Source organism: Giraffa tippelskirchi, chromosome 4 (genome assembly GCF_054371585.1).
Source record: "Giraffa tippelskirchi isolate mGirTip1 chromosome 4, T2T-mGirTip1v1.2.pri, whole genome shotgun sequence".
Taxonomy (NCBI): domain Eukaryota; kingdom Metazoa; phylum Chordata; class Mammalia; order Artiodactyla; family Giraffidae; genus Giraffa; species Giraffa tippelskirchi.
Genome location: NC_137278.1, coordinates 133252584 through 133271092, shown reverse-complemented (window position 1 = coordinate 133271092; position 18509 = coordinate 133252584). Strand labels below are relative to the sequence as shown.

General features: G+C 38.5%; 2 pseudogenes across 1 annotated transcript in view; both read right to left on the bottom strand.

Annotated features, from left to right (window-relative positions):
- Window positions 1–18509, bottom strand: part of LOC145545177 (olfactory receptor 10AD1-like) — a 47071-nt pseudogene that overhangs the window by 19864 nt on the left and 8698 nt on the right. The window lies entirely within an intron of this gene.
- Window positions 12837–13706, bottom strand: LOC145545190 (bifunctional arginine demethylase and lysyl-hydroxylase JMJD6 pseudogene; annotated as a pseudogene).

The following is an 18509-nucleotide window of genomic DNA, read 5'->3' as shown; positions in this document are numbered from 1 at the left end:
TCTCCAGGATAGATCAAAATGCTCAGCCACAAAACAAGTCTCAACAAATTTAAAAGATAGAAATTATACCAAGCATATATTTCTAACCACAATGATATAAAACTAGGAATCAATTACAGGAAGAAAAATGGGGAAAGAACATGTGGAGACAAAACAACATACTACTAAACAATCAGTGGGTAAATGAAGACATCGAAGAGGAAATGAGAAAATACCTCAAGACAAATGAAATTTCTAAAATCTAAGGAGTACATCAAGGCTGTATATTGTCACCCTGCTTATTTAACTTATATGCAGAGTACATCATGAGAAATGCTGGGGTGGATGAAGCACAAGCTGGAATCAAGATTGCCGGGAGAAATATCAATAACCTCAGATATGCAGATGACGCCACCCTTATGGCAAAAAATGAAGAAGAACTAAAGAGCCTCTTGATGAAAGTGAAAGAGGAGAGTGAAAAAGTTGGCTTAAAGCTCAATATTCAGAAAACTAAGATCATGGCATCAGGTTCCATCACTTCATGGCAAATAGATGGGGAAACAGTGGAAACAGTGGCAGACTTTATTTTTTTGGGCTCCAACATCACCGCAGATGGTGACAGCAGCCATGAAATTAAAAGACACTTACTCCTTGGAAGGAAAGTTATGACCAACCTAGATAGCATATTAAAAAGCAGAGACATTACTTTGCCAACAAAGGTCCATCTAGTCAAGGCTATGGTTTTTCCAGTGGTCATGTATGGATGTGAGAGTTGGACTATAAAGAAAGCTGAGCGTTGAAGAATTGGTGCTTTTGAACTATGGTGTTGGAGAAGACTCTTGAGAGTCCCTTGGACTGCAAGGAAATCCAACCAGTCCATCCTAAAGGAGATCAATCCTGAGTGTTCATTGGAAGGACTGATGTTGAAGCTGAAACTCCAATATTTTGGCCACCTGATGAGAAGAACTGACTCATTGGAAAAGACCCTGATGCTGGGAAAGATTGAAGACAAGCAGAGAAGGGGACGACAGAGGATGAGATGGTTGGATGGCATCACCGACTCAATGGACATGAGTTTGGGTAAACTCCGGGAGTTGGTGTTGGACACGGAGGCCTGGTGTGCTGCGGTCCATGGGGTAGCAAAGAGTCGGATATGACTGAGCGACTGAACTGAACTGAACTGAACTGACAGGACACAGCAAAAGCAGTTTTAAGAAGTTTATAGTGACTACACAGACCTACCACAAGAAAGCAAAAATTCTCAAATAAAAATCTAAGTGTACATTTAAAAAAACTAGAAAAAGAACACGCAAAGACCAAAATTGATAGGAGGAAATAATAAATGTCAAAGTGGGAATAAATAAAAAAGAAACTTAAAAAAAAATCAATGAAACTAACAGCTGATTCTTTGAAAATATAAATAAACAAACAAGCAAAGCCTTTAGCCAGACTTACAAAGATAAAAAGACAGCCCAAATAAATAAAACCAGAAATCAAAAAGGAGAAATTACAACTGGTACTACAGAAATACTACAGATTATCAGAGAATACTATGAACAATTAAATGTCAATAAATTAGCCTGGAAGAAATGAATAAATTCCTAGAATCATATAATCTCTCCAGGCTGAGTCATAAAAAATGGAAAAGTTGAATAGACCAATTACTGGCAATGAAATTAAATCAGTAATAATAATAAAAAAAAACCTCGCATCTCATAATCCCAGGTCCAGAGTACTTTACAGGTGAATTCTACAAAACATATAAAGAAGATTTAATACCTATTATTCTCAAATTATTCCAAAAAATTGAAGAAGGAATATATTCAAACTCATTTTATGGAAAGGATTACATAACCAGACAAGGACAATGCAAAATAACATTACCAGCCCAAAACCTTGATGAACATAGATGTGGAAATTCTCAACAAAATATTAGAAAACTGAAGTTAACATTATAAATCATAATCTTGAGCAAATGGGATTCATTTCAGGGATGCAAGGATGATTTTACATCCATAAATTGACCAATGTGATACATTAACAAAATGAAGGATAAAAATCATATGATCATCTTCTTTTTAAATTTAAATTAATTTACTTATTTTAATTGGAGACTAATTACTTTACAATATAGTGGTGGTTTTTGCCATACATCGACATGAATCAGTCATGGGTGTACATGTGTCCCCTCATCCTGAACACCCCTCCCACCTGCCTCTCCACCCCACCCCTCTGGATTGTCCCAGAGCACCAGCTTTGAGTGCCCTGCTTCATGCATTGAACTTGGACTGGTCATCTATTTTACATATGGCAATATACACACTTCAGTGCTATTCCTTCAAATCATCCCACCCTTACCTTCTCCCACAGACTCCAAAAGTCTGTTCTTTACATCTGTGTCTCTTATGCTGTCTTGCACATAGGGTCATCATTATCATCTTTCTAAGTTCCATATATATGCATTAATATACTGTATTGGTGTTTCTCTTTCTGACTTACTTCACTCTGTATAAGAGGCTCCAGTTTCATCCACCTCATTAGAACTGACTCAAATGTGTTCTTTCTTATAGCTGAGTAATATTCCATTAGGCTTCCCTGGTAGCTCAGACGGTAAAGCATCTGCCTACAATGTGGGAGACCCAGGTTCGATCCCTGGGTTGGGAAGATCCCCTGGAGAAGGAAATGGCAACCCACTCCAGTATTCATGCCTGGAGAATCCAATGGACTGAGGAGCCTGGTGGGCCACAGCCCATGGGGTTGCAAAGAGTAGGACATGACTGAGTGACTTCATAATATTCCATTGTGTATATGTACCACAACTTCCTTATCCATTCATCTGCTGATGGACATCTAGGTTGCTTCCATGTCCTAGCCATTGTAAACAGTGCTGCAATGAACAGTGGGGTCATGTGTCTCTTCAATTCTGGTTCCTCCATATGTATGCCCAGCAGTGGGATTTCTGGGTTGTATGGCAGTTCTATTTCCAGTTTTTTAAGGAATCTCCACACTGTTCTCCATAGTGGCTGTATTAGTGGCAAAAAAAGCATTTGACAAAATTCACATTCATTTATGATAAAAAGTCTTAACAAAGTGGCTATCGAGGGAACATATCTCAATACAATACCCACAGTTAATATCATACTCAGTTCTCTAAGATCAGGAACAAGACAAGGATGCCTATTTTTACCACTTTTATTCAACATTGTATTGGAAATTCTATCCAGAGCAATTAGGCAAGAAAACTCATAAAATTCATTCAAATTGGAAAGGAAGATGTAAAAACTGTCACTATTTGCTGATTGTGTGTGTGTGTGTGTCTGTGTGTGTGTTAGGCACTCAGTCGTGTCTGACTCTTTGTGACCCCATGGACTATAGCCTTCCAGGATCCTCATCCATGGAATTCTCCGGGCAAGAATACTAGAGTGGGTTGCCATTTTCTTCTCCAGGGGATCTTCCCGACCCAGGGATTGAACCCGGGTCTCCTGCATCGCAGGCAGATTCTTTTACCGCTGAGCCACCAGGGAAGCCCCATGTAAATTTGCAGATTACATGATACTAAATATATAAAATCCCAAAGACTCTACCAAAAATGATTAGAACCAATCATTGCAGGATACAAAGTTAATATACAGAAATCTGCTGCATTTTTGTACACTAATAATAAACTACTAGAAAAAGCAATAAAGAAAGAAGTTTCATTTAAAACTGCATCAAAGGAATAAATTACTTAGGAATATGAATGACCTGCACTCTGAAAACTATAAGACACTGAGGAAAGAAACTGAAAACATACAGGTGAAAAGATATACTGTGCTCATGAATTAGAAGAATCAATATCAATATCATTAAAATGTCCACACTACTCAGAGTAATCTACAGATTCAATACAATTCCTATCGAAATACCAATGGAAATTTTCACAGAACTAGAAAAAAAATAATCCTAAATTTTGTGTGGGACTACAAAAGCCAAAGCAATATTGAGAAATAAGAACCAACAAAGGAAACTATAAGCAAGGTGAAAAGACAGCCTTCAGAATGGGAGAAAATAATAGCAAACGAAGCAACAGACAAACAAACAATTAATCTCAAAAATATACAAGCAACTTCTGCAGCTGAATTCCAGAAAAATAAACGACCCAATCAAAAAATGGGCCAAAGAACTAAACAGACATTTCTCCAAAGAAGACATACAGATGGCTAACAAACACATGAAAAGATGCTCAACATCACTCATTATTAGAGAAATGCAAATCAAAACCACAATGAGGTATCATTTCACACCAGTCAGAATGGCTGCTATCCAAAAGTCTACAAGCAATAAATGCTGGAGAGGGTGTGGAGAAAAGGGAACCCTCTTACACTGTTGGTGGGAATGCAAACTAGTACAGCCACTATGGAGAACAGTGTGGAGATTCCTTAAAAAACTGGGAATAGAACTGCCATATGACCCAGCAATCCCACTGCTGGGCATATACACTGAGGAAACCAGAATTGAAAGAGACGCATGTACCCCAATGTTCATCGCAGCACTCTTTACAATAGCCAGGACATGGAAGCAACCTAGATGTCCATCAGCAGACGAATGGATAAGGAAGCTGTGGTACATATACACAATGGAATATTACTCAGCCATTAAAAAAATACATTTGAATCGGTTCTACTGAGATGGATGAAACTGGAGCCCATTATACAGAGTGAAGTAAGCCAGAAAGAAAAACAACAATACAGTATACTAATGCATATATATGGAATTTGAAAGATGGTAACAATAACCCTATATGCGAGACAGAATAAGAGACACAGATGCATAGAACAATTTTATGGACTCTGAGGGAGAAGGTGAGGGTGGGACATTCTGGGAGAATAGCATTGAAACATGTAGATTATCATATGTGAAACAGAACACCATTCCATGTTCGATGCATGAGACAAGGGCTCAGGGCCGGGGCAATGGGATGACCCAGAGGGATGGGATGGGGAGGGAGGTGGGTGGGGGGTCCAGGAAGGGGAACACATGTAAACCCATGGCTGATTCATGTCAATGTATGGCAAAAACTATTACAATATTGTAAAGTAATTAGCCCCCAACTAAAATAAATAAATTTATAAAAAAAAAAAAAGAACCAAGTTGGAGGCACCACACTCCCAGACTTGAAACTATACTACAAAAATAAAATAATCAAAACAGAATGGTACTGGCACAGAAAGAAACACATAGTTCAGTGGAACAGAACAGAGAGCCCAGAAATAAATTTACACTTATATGGTCAGTTAATTTTTGGCAAAAGAGGCCAAAATATACAATGAGTAAAAGACAGTCTCTAATAAAGGGTGTTGGAAAAATTGGACAGCTACATGCAAAAGAATGAGACTGGACCACTTTCTTATACTATATATAAAAATAAACTCAAAATAGATTAAAGAGTTAAATGTAAGACCTGAAATTGTAAAACTCCTGGAAGAAAACATAGGCATGGCACTCTCTGACATAGTTCTTAATATTTTTTTTTGATACATCTCTTTAGGCAAGGGAAACAAAAGCTAAAATAAACAAATGGGCTACATCAAACTAAATGTTTTTGTACTCTGAAGAGAACCACAAACAAAAAGTAGAAGATACCAAGTGGAAGAAGATATTTGTAAACTACATATCTGATAAATGGTTGATATCCAAAATACATAAATAATTCATACAATGTAAAAAAATTAGGCAGGGACTTCCCTAGTGGTCCACTCTGTGATCCCAGTGCAGGGGGCCCGGTTTCAATCCCTGGTCGGGGAACTAGATTCCACATGCTGCAACTGAGAGCCTGCATCACATGCCACAGTGAAGATCCTGCGTGCTGCAACTAAGACCAGGTGCAGCCAAACAAATTTTTTAAAAATTGGTCAGAGGACCTGAATAGACATTTTCCCAAAGAAGACATACAAATGGCAAACAAAAAGATGCTCAACATTACTAATCACCAGGGAAATACAAATCAAATCCACAGGGATGGACCTTTAGGTTATTTGTTCTTTAGTTGCAAGTTCTGTCCAACTCTTTTGCAACCCCATGGACTGCAGCCTACCAGGCTCCTCTGCCCATAGTATTTCCCAGGCAAGAATACTGGAGTGGGTTGCCATTTCTTTCTCCAGCGGATCTTTCTGATCCAGAGATTGAACCTGCATCTCCTGCACTGCAGATGAATTCTTTACCCACTGAGCCACTGGGGAACCCCTTAGGGTATTAAGTCAGACAAAGACAAGTACTGTATAATTTCATTCATATGTAGAATCTTAAAAATCAAAAGTAATGAGCAAACAAAACAAAACAGAAACAGGCTCATAGATGAAGAGAAAAAACTGATGGTTACCTGAAAAAAGGTGGGTGTGGGGATGGCTAAAATAGGTAAAGGTACAATCTTCCAGCTATAAAGTAAATAAATTATGGGGTTGTAATGTACACATAGGAAACAGAGTCATTAATATTGTAACAATGTTGTATGGTAACTGGACTTATTGTGGTGATTATTTCATAATGTATAAATTAAAAAAAATTGAATCTGCATACTTTGTTGTACATCTGAAACAAATATTGTATGTCAAATACAACTTAGTTAAAGAACTCCAAAATACATGAGGCAAAAGTAAATAAAGCTAGGAGAAAAATACAGATACACAATTACAGTTGGAAATGTTTCAGTAATCAATTCTACAAGTACATCAAATCCCCAAATATAATAGACCTCAACAACTCTATCACTCATGTTAACCAAAGTGACATTTATAGAACACTAAACCTAGCAATATCAATATACACATCCCTTCCAGAGGCACAAGCAGATTTCACCAAGATACACCTTATTCTGGGCAATAAATAAGGAATTTTAAAGAATTTAATCATTCAAATTATGTTATTTGATCATAAAAAATTATATTAGGAATCAATAACAGAAAGATAGACACAAATTGGTTCCATATCGTGGCTGTTGTAAACAATGCTGCTACAAACATTGGGCTGCATGCATCTTTTCAAATTAGTGTTTTCATTTTTTCTGAATATATTCCCAGGAGGAATGGCTGGATTATATGTTAGTTCTATTTTTAGATTTTAAGAAACCTCCATACTATTTTCCATAGTGGTTGCATTGAGTTACATTCCCACCAACAGTGTACAAGTTTCCCCCTTCCCCACATCCTTGTCAGCAGTTATTTGTAGACTTTTTGATGATAGCCATTCTGAAAGGTGTGATATCTCACTGCGGTTTTGATTTGCGTTTCTCTAATAATTAGTGATATTGAACATCTTTTCATGGGCATGTTAGCCACCTGTATGTCTTCTATGGAAAAATGTCTATTCAGGTCTTCTGTTCATTTTTTGGTTGGATTATTTTTATGATATTGAGTTGTATCAGCTGTATGCAAAGTTTGGATATTGACACCTTATTGGTCTTATCATTTGCAAATATTTTCTACCATTCAGTAGGCTATCTTTTCATTTTATTAATGCTCTGCTTTGCTGTGCAAAAGCTTTAAAATTTAGTTAGTCCATTTGTTTATTTTTGCTTTTAGTTATTTTGCCTTAGGAGACGTATCCAAAAATATTGCTATGGTTTATGTTGGAAGGTGTTCTGTATATGTTCTCTTCTAGGAATTCTATGGTTTCATGCTTACATTTAGGTCTTTAAACAATTTAGAGTTTATTTTTGTATACGGTGTGAGGAAATGTTCTAATCTCTATTCTTTTACATGTTGCTGTCCAGTTTTTCTAGAACCACTTGTTGAAGAGACTATCTTTTCTCCACTGTATATTCTGGTCTCCTTTGTTAAAGATTAATTAACCATAGGTGCATGGGTTTATTTCTGGACTCTCTATTCTGTTCTATTGATCTATGTGTCCTTTTTGGTGCCAGTACAGTGCTGTTTTGATTACTATAGTTTTGTAGTACAGTCAGAAATCTGAGAGCGCTATACATCTGCTTTGTCCTTTTTTCCCTCAAGACTGCTTTGGCAATTTGGGGTCCTTTGTGTTTCCTTGTGGATTTTAAGACTTTTTTGTTCTACTTATATGAAAAAATGTCATAGGTATTTTGATAGAAATTGTATTAAATCTGTAGATTTCTTTGGGTAGTATGGACATTTTAATGATATTATTTCTATTTTCTTCTTAAAACAACTGACAAAAAAAAGCTCTTTGCAACTATGAGATGACCTCGAGGATACTAAGCATACTACCACTTCTTTTTTTTTCCTTGGGAAGTGAAAGGACTTTATTATTCAGCCTGTATTTGTTTTTCAAATTTAAGAGTCTTGTGGAGTAGTTGTTTCATAGTATACTATCACTTCTGCCTACATTCTATAGGCTGAAGAAAGTCACATAGTCAAGTTCAGATTCAATGGTTAGGAATGTCCAGTCACATGACAATGGATAGGGATTATCCTATTGTGGAGATAGAAACTAGTCTATTAAACCAATCTATGCAACTGCTACTCAAAAAACCTAATTCCTTTCATTCCCCCCATTTTCCTCACTCCTCATATCTACTCCATCAGGACATCCTGTTGAATATTTTGTCAAATTACACACAGAATCCACACATTTTCCTTCTGCCACTCATATCCAAGATACCATCATCTCTTGCCTGGGATCCTAGAGTCTTCTAATTGGTCTTCTCACTTTTTCTCTTACCCTTTACTTATCAATTTTCCTCACTGCATTGCAGCAAGACTGATCTTAAAATGTAAATTAGTTTGTATTCTTCATTCACTTAAAAATGACTTTTTAATGCACTTAGAATAAAATTTAAACTCCTAATAGCATTGAAAGCCATGTATTATTCTCCTGCTTATTTCTCCAATTTTATCTCATTCTAGTTTCTTCTTTATTCACTATGTTCCAACCCCATGAGTCTTATTTCAGAAAAAAAAAAAAACAACTTTACAAGCACTTTCCCATTTCATTGCCTTTGATTATGTTATTAAATCTCCCTAGAATGCTCTTTTCTTGATTTTTGCCATGACTAGCTCATAATTAACCCTTAAGTCTTAGTTTATGTATCATTTTCTGAGATAGGTCTTCTATGATCCTCCTCTCTAAAGTTTGAAAGTGAAAGTCACTCAGTCGTGTCCGACTCTGCAACCCCATGGACTATACAGTCCATGGGATTCTCCAGGCCAGAATACCGGAGTAGGTAGTCTATCCCTTCTCCAGAAGATCTTCCCAACTCAGGAATTGAACCAGGGTCTCCTGCATTGCAGGCAGATTCTTTACCAACTGAGCTATCAGCGAAGCCCTCTCTAAAGTTTATCCCCCTGCTATTCTCTACCTACCTCTTTGTTTGATTCTATCATAAATCTTATTTGTTGGTTTACTTATCTCCTCAGCTAGAGTGTAAGCACAATGAAGACAAGGACCATTTCTGTTTTGCTCACTGTTGTATCCCCACACCTGGCCTTGACCCTGGTACTTTATAGGTTTTAAAAAAATGTTGAGGGACTTCCTCAGTGGCCCAATGGCTAAGACTCTGTGTTCCCAATGCAGGGGGTCGGGGTTCCATCCCTGGTCAGGGAACTAGATCCCATATGCTGTGACTCAAGATTCTGCATGTCACAACTAAAAAAGATCCTGTGTGCTGCAACTAAGACCTGATACAGCCAAATAAATGATTAAATATTTTAAAAATGTTGAATAAGTGAGTGTATTAATGAATAAATGAGATAATGAAGATGTTATCTGGTGCAGTGGCCATGGGGAAAGAAAGGAAAGAACATTTGAAACTTTTTAGACCAGGTTAAATGCCCAATCTTTTTTGAGGCCTTTCCTTATCTCTCTAGTAAGAGATTGAGTCTAGTGCCCCATGGATGAACACCTGATTTTTTTTTTTTAATAAATGTATTTATTTTAGTTGGGGGCTAATTACTTTACAATATTGTAGTGGTTTTTGCCATACATTGACATGAACATCTGATTTTTGTTTGTGCCTCATTTGTGGTACATAACATGCTCTCTTAAAGTGACTGAATGACTACTCTTTCCTGTCAGATTTTTACCTATCTTAAGGCAAAAACTATATTTTATTCATCTATCTCCCATGATTTTAGCACCTTGCTTGGTGAACAGTAGACTGAATATATGTTTAGAATGAAAGGATAGGGAATCATCTGAACATTTGAGTCTCCAATGATGAGCGGAAAGTTTCTCCAGATTAGGTAACTGAATAATTTCCTTGTGACTCATCATCTTTGGGAAGGAGGTTTTCCAATCTCATTACAAAAGTTCTTTGTCTAGGGCATGAGCTTGCCACATTTCACTTTCTGAAGTAGACCAAAGAAAGATACAAATAATGGATTAACATTTTTCTAGTATTAATAATATCAAGTAAAAAGTTTGCTATTTCCCCAATGAATCATAATACAGAGCATTTCCCAGCACACCCCAGTAAGGCCAACAGAAATTACTTGGAACTTGCAAACTTTTCTCCTGGGGGGCAGGGTTGGGGGGCAGAAACCCAGTAATAGTGTTGAACATACTGAGGAGGCACTTGGTTCCCAGACAGTCTGTTCCTTGGCCAAGCCCCTCATCCCCTCTTCCTTAGTGTATGTGGGAATAGGCTTAAGGGGAAGAGAAGGTAGAATCAATCTGAGACCCTCAGGGCCTCATTAGCATTTTTTACTTAGAGCCCCAGAGGTTCCAAGTGTGGACATCCCAACAGGCAGCTTTACTTCATATCAATTAAGACCAGACTGAGTTTTGCTTTTACTCTAAATGAATCTCAGGAGGTTAGTTAGGAAGATATCTCTAGGAACTCCCTGAGTGACATGCCTAAAGAGGATCAGGAGCAGCTGGGATTTATTAAAGGAGTGATCAAGGGGCACATGTCCAGGAGAGGTCCCTGCAGATCTTTTCCAAACATCCTGAGTAGCCTGGCAACTCCAGGGCCAACTCTCCCTGCTATTTTAACTTAAAAACTGTCCCTGAAAGGCTCTCTCTAATCCCACCCTAAATCTTTCCTTTGCAGTCTCTTTTGAATTAGTCAGGAGAAGCTTATCTCTGATTTTGGGGTATCCCTGTGCATTTCTCTCATCTACCCCAATCACCAATAGCCAGATTAAATCCCTTCTGGAAATAAGACTTTCATCTCATTGTACCCTGCATTATGGATTGTCTGCAATAACAAAAAGTAAAAGCTATTCAACAATAGATTAATTGTAAATAAAATATGGACCACCTTTATAATGACATTTTATGCAGTCATCAAAATATGATGAGTTGTTTACTCCATGAATACCTATGTAACTAATTTTAAGAAAAAAATCAGAATAAAGAATTCTATATATAATATGAAAAAGCTATGTGAAATCACATTTTGGCAAAGAATAAATGGAAATATACCAAAATGAAAACCATGGAAGTATTATGTATACTTCCTAATTGTTATTTTTCTTTAGTGCTTCCCTGGTGGCTCAGATGGTAAAGAATCCACTTGCAATGCAGGAGACCCAGGTTCGATCCCTGGGTCAGGAAGAACCCCTGGAGAAGGAAATGGCAACCCACTCTAGTAATCTTGCCTGGAGAATTCTATGGACAGAGGAGTCTGGTGGGCTGCAGTCCATTGGGTCACAAAAAGTCAGACAAGACTGAGAGACTAACACACACACACACACACACACTTTTCCTTAAACTTTTCTATAGTTTCAATAGTATGTATCACTATCATAATCAGGAAAAACATATTAAAATGGTAATGGAGCCATTGAGCACAGAGTTATGATTGTCTAACATAACACCAAAGAAAAATGACTGATCAATGTATCAGTTTCTTAGAGCTGTCATAACAAATTACCACAGACTAGGTAGTTTAAGGCAACAGAAACGTATTACCTCACAGTTCTGGAGACTAGAAGTCCAAAAGCAAGGTGTTGGCAGGTTTGGTTCTTTCTGGAGGCTCTGAGGGAGAATCTGTTCCATACAGCTCTCCTTCTGGTGGCTGCTGGCAATCCCTGGCATTCTTTGGCTTGTTAGACATGTTACTCCGTCATCACATGGGCTTTTCACTGTGTCTGTGTCCGAATCTCCCCCTTCTTATAAGGACACTAGTCATTAGATAAGGGTCCACCCTTATCCAGTATGACCTCATCTTAACTTCATTATATCTGCTAAGACCCTATTTTCAAATAAGGTCACATTCACAGAGAGGTTGCTGGAAGAATAAACACCCAGACTTTACTCTCTGTTCTGTCTCTCATCTCTAGTCAAATGGTAGAACCCAAATGGAAACCAGAGGGCAAGAAAGCTTATGATGGGGGACCATACACATCATCCTCTGGGCACTGAGCAGGGTGAGGAATAGATTTATAAGGGTAAAGGAAGCTATCTAGAACACTGGATATTTATTTAGTGTCATGAATGTTTGAATGTTTGGACTGAGGCCTTAGTTCTTCCCTAGAAGTTGTCGAGAGGCTGTTCCTTATCACCTGGGCCTTTTACTTTGCTTCATCAAAGTAATCTTCCCTGATAGCTCAGTTGGTAAAAAATCTGCCTGCAATGCAGGAGATCCTGGTTCGATTCCTGGGATGGGAAGATCCCCTGGAGAAGGGATAGGCTACCCACTCCAGTATTCTCGGTCTTCCCTTGTGGCTCAGCTGGTAAGGAATCTGGCTGCAATGAAGGAGATCTGGGTTCAATCCCTGGGTTGGGAAGGTCCGCTGGAGAAGGGAAAGGCTACCCACTCCAGTATTCTGGCCTGGAGAATTTCATGGACTGTATAGTCCATAGGGTTGCAGAGAGTCAGATACAACTGAACGACTTTCACCTTCTTTCAACATTCTAACCTCCATCCTCTACCTCTTCATTGTTGTTGTTCAGTTGCTAAGTCACCAGCCTCCTGGTACAAAGAGAGTTTTTGTAAGGTTTTTGTAAAATGTCCAGGGGTTTGAATTCGGGTGGCCAGGTTGGAAGCTGCATCTGGGGATAGATGATGTTAAACCAGGTAATAGCTTCATCTTGCTGGTTCCCTCCTTCTTCATGGGTCACCTTGATGAGTTCTCTGGGCGTGCTGATAGGGAACAGGCACCAGCGCTTGTGGCCCTGAACTAAGGCATTCCAGCCACTGGTTCCCAGAGGGTCGATGTGGATTCCCGTTCCAGAGCATGGTGGCCCCATCACAAACCACCTGTAAGGGGGCCTGCTCTTCTCCCTTGCATACTGCAAAAGGTCATTGGTAAAAAACTTGGGGACCTTGTAGTCTTCTAAAAGTTTCCTTCTTTGGGGGTGTTCCCTGTAGCTGCTGTCAAAGATGTAAAGGGGGCTGTCATTATGAGTGCTCTCCATGTACTCGATGTAGTATTCCATCTTCATCTTCACCGAGTACCCGTCGTTGTCCTCGCCACACTTGAACTTCTGGTTCCGGTATTTCCTTTTGAGGCGCTCCAGAGTCCACTTCTGCATGGACTGGCCCTCTTGGGCATTCAGCAGAACCATGGGCTTGTATGGTCTTTCACATCGCTCCACAAATTCTTCCACCAACAGCCGTAAAGCATCTGTTCTTTCCACATTGTCCACCACGGCCTCTAGGTTGAGTGGGAAGCTCTCGCAGTAGTTGAGCTGGGTCCAGTCCAGAGAGTCCTTCAGCTCAGGCTGGACATTCCGCTTACCTCAGGATGCGCTTCTTTTCTTGTGATTCATCCTGCAGGTCACCTGCTGGTTCCTCTACGACCTCAGCGCAGCTCGCTTCCTGCCACCAATGCACCACCTCCTAGGCTCCAGCGGCGGCACCAAAACCTTATTTTTAATTGAAGGATAATTGCTTTATAATATTGTGTTGGTTTCTGCCATATATCAACATGAATCAGCCACAACAATGAAAACTTTTTAACATGATCTAGAGCAAGGCATCTGAACCAGAGAGATCCTTGTGTATCTTCTAAATTGGACTTGGATATACAAATTAGGAGCAGATCTGTGCTCCCAGCTCCTACTCCCAGCCTCAAAAATTTATACTCTGCTTTCTGCTATTACCTTGAATTTAGACAAATAGTATTAAAAAAAAATTGGAGGGAGACGTGGCAGAACATCCCAAGCCTGAGGTTGCTTTCTCTAGTCCCTCCTCCAGCTCTTCTCACCCTAAGCAGCTTCTTTCTCACAGAGGACACAGCAGCTTCCATCACTATCCCAAGACAAGTGAGGAGGGAGGTCAGTTGGTTCTGGGGGCTCTATTTAGAAAGGGGAAGCGGGCATGTATATACCTGACTGGATGCTCACAGAATAGTAGAATTGATGATGCTGCCAGCAAATTTTTTTGGGGGGGGCTGTTGTTACATTTACATGTTCCTAAATGTGTGCCTACATTTTACCCTGAAACGTCTGACTGAGAGAGGCTTGCTATGGTAACCTGAGCTAACAGGGTAATAGGGGGCAATGGAAATGTGATAGTTAATTTTATGTATCAGTTTGACTAGGCCAAAGATACACAGATACTTGGTTAAGTGTTATTTCTAGGTGTGTCCGTGAGGGTGTTTCCAGAAGAGATTACCATTGGAGTAAGTATGCTGAGTAAAACACGCTGTTTTCCAATGTGGGTGGGCATCATTCAGTCTGTTGAAGGCCTGAAAAGAATAAAAAGGTAGAGAAAAGGAGAATTTGTGCTCTCTGCTTGAGGTTTGGGATTGGTTTTCTTCTGCCTTTATCCTGGGACTTACATCATTGGTGTCCCAGTTCTCAGGCTTTGGATTTGCACTAGAACTATACCACCAACTTTCCTGGGCCTCCAGCTTGTAGATGGCAGATTGTGGGATTTCACAACTTTCATAATTGTATTAGCCAATTCTTCGTAATAAACCTCTTGAGATATATCTCTTTAACTAGAGTTACTGTGCACTGGAGAAAATGAAATAATCACTTTCAGGCACTACTGGACACTGACTCTGAACTGACACAAATTCTAGGAGACCCAAAACATCACTGTGGTCCACCAGTCAGAATAGGGGCTTATACAGATTAGGTGGTCAATTAAGCTTCAACTCGGATCCATCTCAGAAAGGGCATAGTGGGTCACCAAACCTACCCTGTGGTTATTTCTCCATTTCAAGAACACATGCTTAGCAGTTGGCAGAATCTCCACATTAGTTCCCTGACTTACAGAGTGAGGGCTATCATGGTGGGAAAGGCAAAGCGGAAGCTACTAGAACTGCCTCTTTCTAGGAAAATAGTAAACTCAAAGCAATACCACACTTCTGGAGGGATTGCAAAGATTAGTGCCACCATCAAGGGCTTGAAGGATGGAGGAGTGGTGAGTCCCACTACATCCCCATTAAACTCACCTATGTGATCTGTGCAGAAATGTAGATGGGTCTTGGAGAACAAGAGTGGATTATCATAAGCCTAACCAGGAGGTGACTACAATTGCAGCTGCTGTACCAAATGTGGTTTCAATGCTTGACCAAAATAACACATCCTCTGACACCTGGTATACAGATATTGCTCTGGCAAATGCTTTTTTTTTGATAACTGTTAGTCAAGACCACCAGAAGTAGTTTGCTTTCAGCTGACAAGGCAAACAATGCAGTTTCACAGTCCTAATATAGAGATATATCAACTCACCAGCCCTACTTCATGATTTAGTTTTCAGGGATCTTGATTACCTTTCCTTTCTATTATATATTTTCTCCATTACATGGATGTTATTATTGAAAGTTTCTTTTATAATGATAGTAAGGATTTTATCAGCAATGTTTTTATCATATGATAGTCAAATGGACTGTGTATTCATCATCTGTGAAAAAAAAGCCTGTTTTCATGTTTATGCATGAAGCTTTAGAAACCATGGAAATAATATAAGCTCTAAAGACCTAGATGGGACTTGTGGTAAGGAATCTGCCTGCTAAGACAGGAGGAGACATAAGAAACACAGGTTTGATCCCTGGGTCAGGAAGATCCCCTGAAGGAGGAAAATGGCAACCCACTCCAGTAGTCTCACCTGAAAAATTCCATGGACAAGAGGAGCCTGGTGGGCTACAGTCCATGGGCTGCAAAGAGTTAGACATGACTTAGTGACTAAACACACACACACACACACACACACACACACACACACACACACCAGCACCCTCTTGCTTTTTTGCTTCTGCTGACCTTAGTCCCTAGGGGGAAGCTACCCTTATTAATATTCTCTTCCATATAGAGGTAAATGCATAGGTGGACTTAGGGCTCTTCTTGGGGAGCCACACTATCTTTTTTTCTCTTTGCAAGCACAACTTGGAGTATAGGTTCCAAAATTTAGAGTTGGGGACCAGGGGAAAGAGGGAGCCTTCATTCAAGGCTTGAGCCTGAGCAACACTGGTAACTCAGAATTTACAGGAAAGTCCTATACTAGGAGTTTTTAGACACTGACTCAACTAATGAACGATTCTCATTCTGTCACTTTTCCTTACTTCTGAGTCTAGGATAAGGTCAGTCATGAACAGACCCAATGAAATTTCAGAAGGAAGATCCATATTAAAGTACCAGGTTAGTACTATCCTACAAGATTTACCACTCATTCCCCCAAATGAGACCTCCCCACAATCTTGGGGATTGCATCCTATTTAAAAATTTCTCATATTTTCTTTCCATAGCTAGATTTTTTCAAATATTAATAGTAGAAAGGCAAAAATCTAGAGAAATTTTTAAATGTACAAAGATAAGTAAACAAACCTGAGATTTAATACTTGAGGAATGTGGTAATAGTTTCTGACTCCTGTGCCGTTTGACAGAGAAACCAAGTCTCTATAACCCAAGTATCAGTAGTTATTGTGTAAGTGATGGAAAGGGGTCTAGTTAAAAGGAAAAGAGTAGGCAACAAGCAAAAGAGATGAAAGCCGAATGGAAGGTGAAAAGTTTTTCTTAAAGGAAAGACAGGAGTGAGCAGAAGGGGCAGAGACTTTGTATTGGCATGGACTTCCATTAATGATAAATCACTGCTCAATTATTTCTAGTAAATGCTTGTAATTCTTTTTCAACAGGTCAGTCACTCTGATTTATACCAAATTGAAGTCAGCTCTTGCTTAATGAAAAAAAGCCAGCAAAGATCATTATCCAGTGAAATAATATTTCAACAGGTCTCCTGCTTGAGGCCCTCTTGATTCTGATTGAAAATTTTGCTTCTCCATTCTTTCTGAAAGAAAGTTATACTTAAAGTCCTCACATGCTGTCATATTTAATGGGTTCCCTCCTTTATCCATCAATCATGGGGCTTCTAGACCACTGTATTCTCTAGAACTTTAAACATTTGACATTCAGCCTTATATTTATTGGGTATCTACTATTCCCCAGACACTATTCTAGATGCAGGAGGTGCAGCAATGGAGATAACAGACATGTCCCTTGCTCTCATGGATTGTAGATTCTAGAGGAAGGGGAAGTTAACTACCAAATCAATAAGTAAACAAGTAGGATATTATTCAGATAACAATAAATGCTATACTACTTTATTTTGGGTAGTCAGGGAATGACTTGAGACAAGAATGATGTGAAGGAGCAAATATGAAGATTTTGGAACAGAGGATTACAAGCAGAAAGAACAAAAAATGCCAAGTGTTAATGTGGGAATAAGTTTGGCAAGTTCAAGGAAGAGAAGACTAGTGTGACTGGAGTAGGGTGAGCAAAGAAGAGACAAGTGGTACAGGTATCCAGAGGACACCAGAGGACAGTTCATGTAGAGAGTGTAGGTCAAAGAAGGAGCTTGAATTTCATTTTGCATATATAGGGAACAGAATTTTCTAGACTAGGATTCATCAGAACTTCATCACAGAAAAAATCAAATGAAGAAGAAATACAACAGCTGGCAAAGTTATTTCCTTTCTGGTTGAACTTTTCTTTTTGCTTAGATAGCAAGCTAGCTATCTAAGCAAAGATAGCTTATTGTAACTAGTATCAATTACGAAATAATCTGCTGAGAAAGACTTCTTAAACAAGAACTTAAAAATACATAAAAAATAAGGATTTCTGCCCAAAGAATTTGACATTAATTATATAATAATAAAAACATTAATATTCAATGAATGAAAAATTTTCAACATATACTTTTACCCTAACAAAGAGATATAATTATTCATTATAATATTTATATTATTATATTATTAATTATGCAATAATTATAATCATTAATTATGTAATTACTAAAATATATTCATGAGAAATATTTTCTTTTTTTTTTGGTATGGATCAAAAACAATTTTTATTCCTATATATAAAACCAGAAGCTAGAAAAACTCTTGGTATTTAGAAGCAAATCATTAAATTTTTCTACATTATCAAGAAGTACAGCTGATGGAGAGTTACTGCTCCCTGGGGATAAGTAAGATTAACATAACAAGATGCCAAAATCACAAGAATTCCTCACATTCCAGAATACATTCTTTTTACTCTTTTATTTTTATGATCTCTAATCTTTTCCTTTATATGCCCCTCATAGTAGAAAGAGATGGGGTAAAGAAAACAAAACAGTATTTAAAATGCTGTTAGGCAAGAAATAGTTTTCAAAACGCTTTTAAATAGTATTACATAGTTAA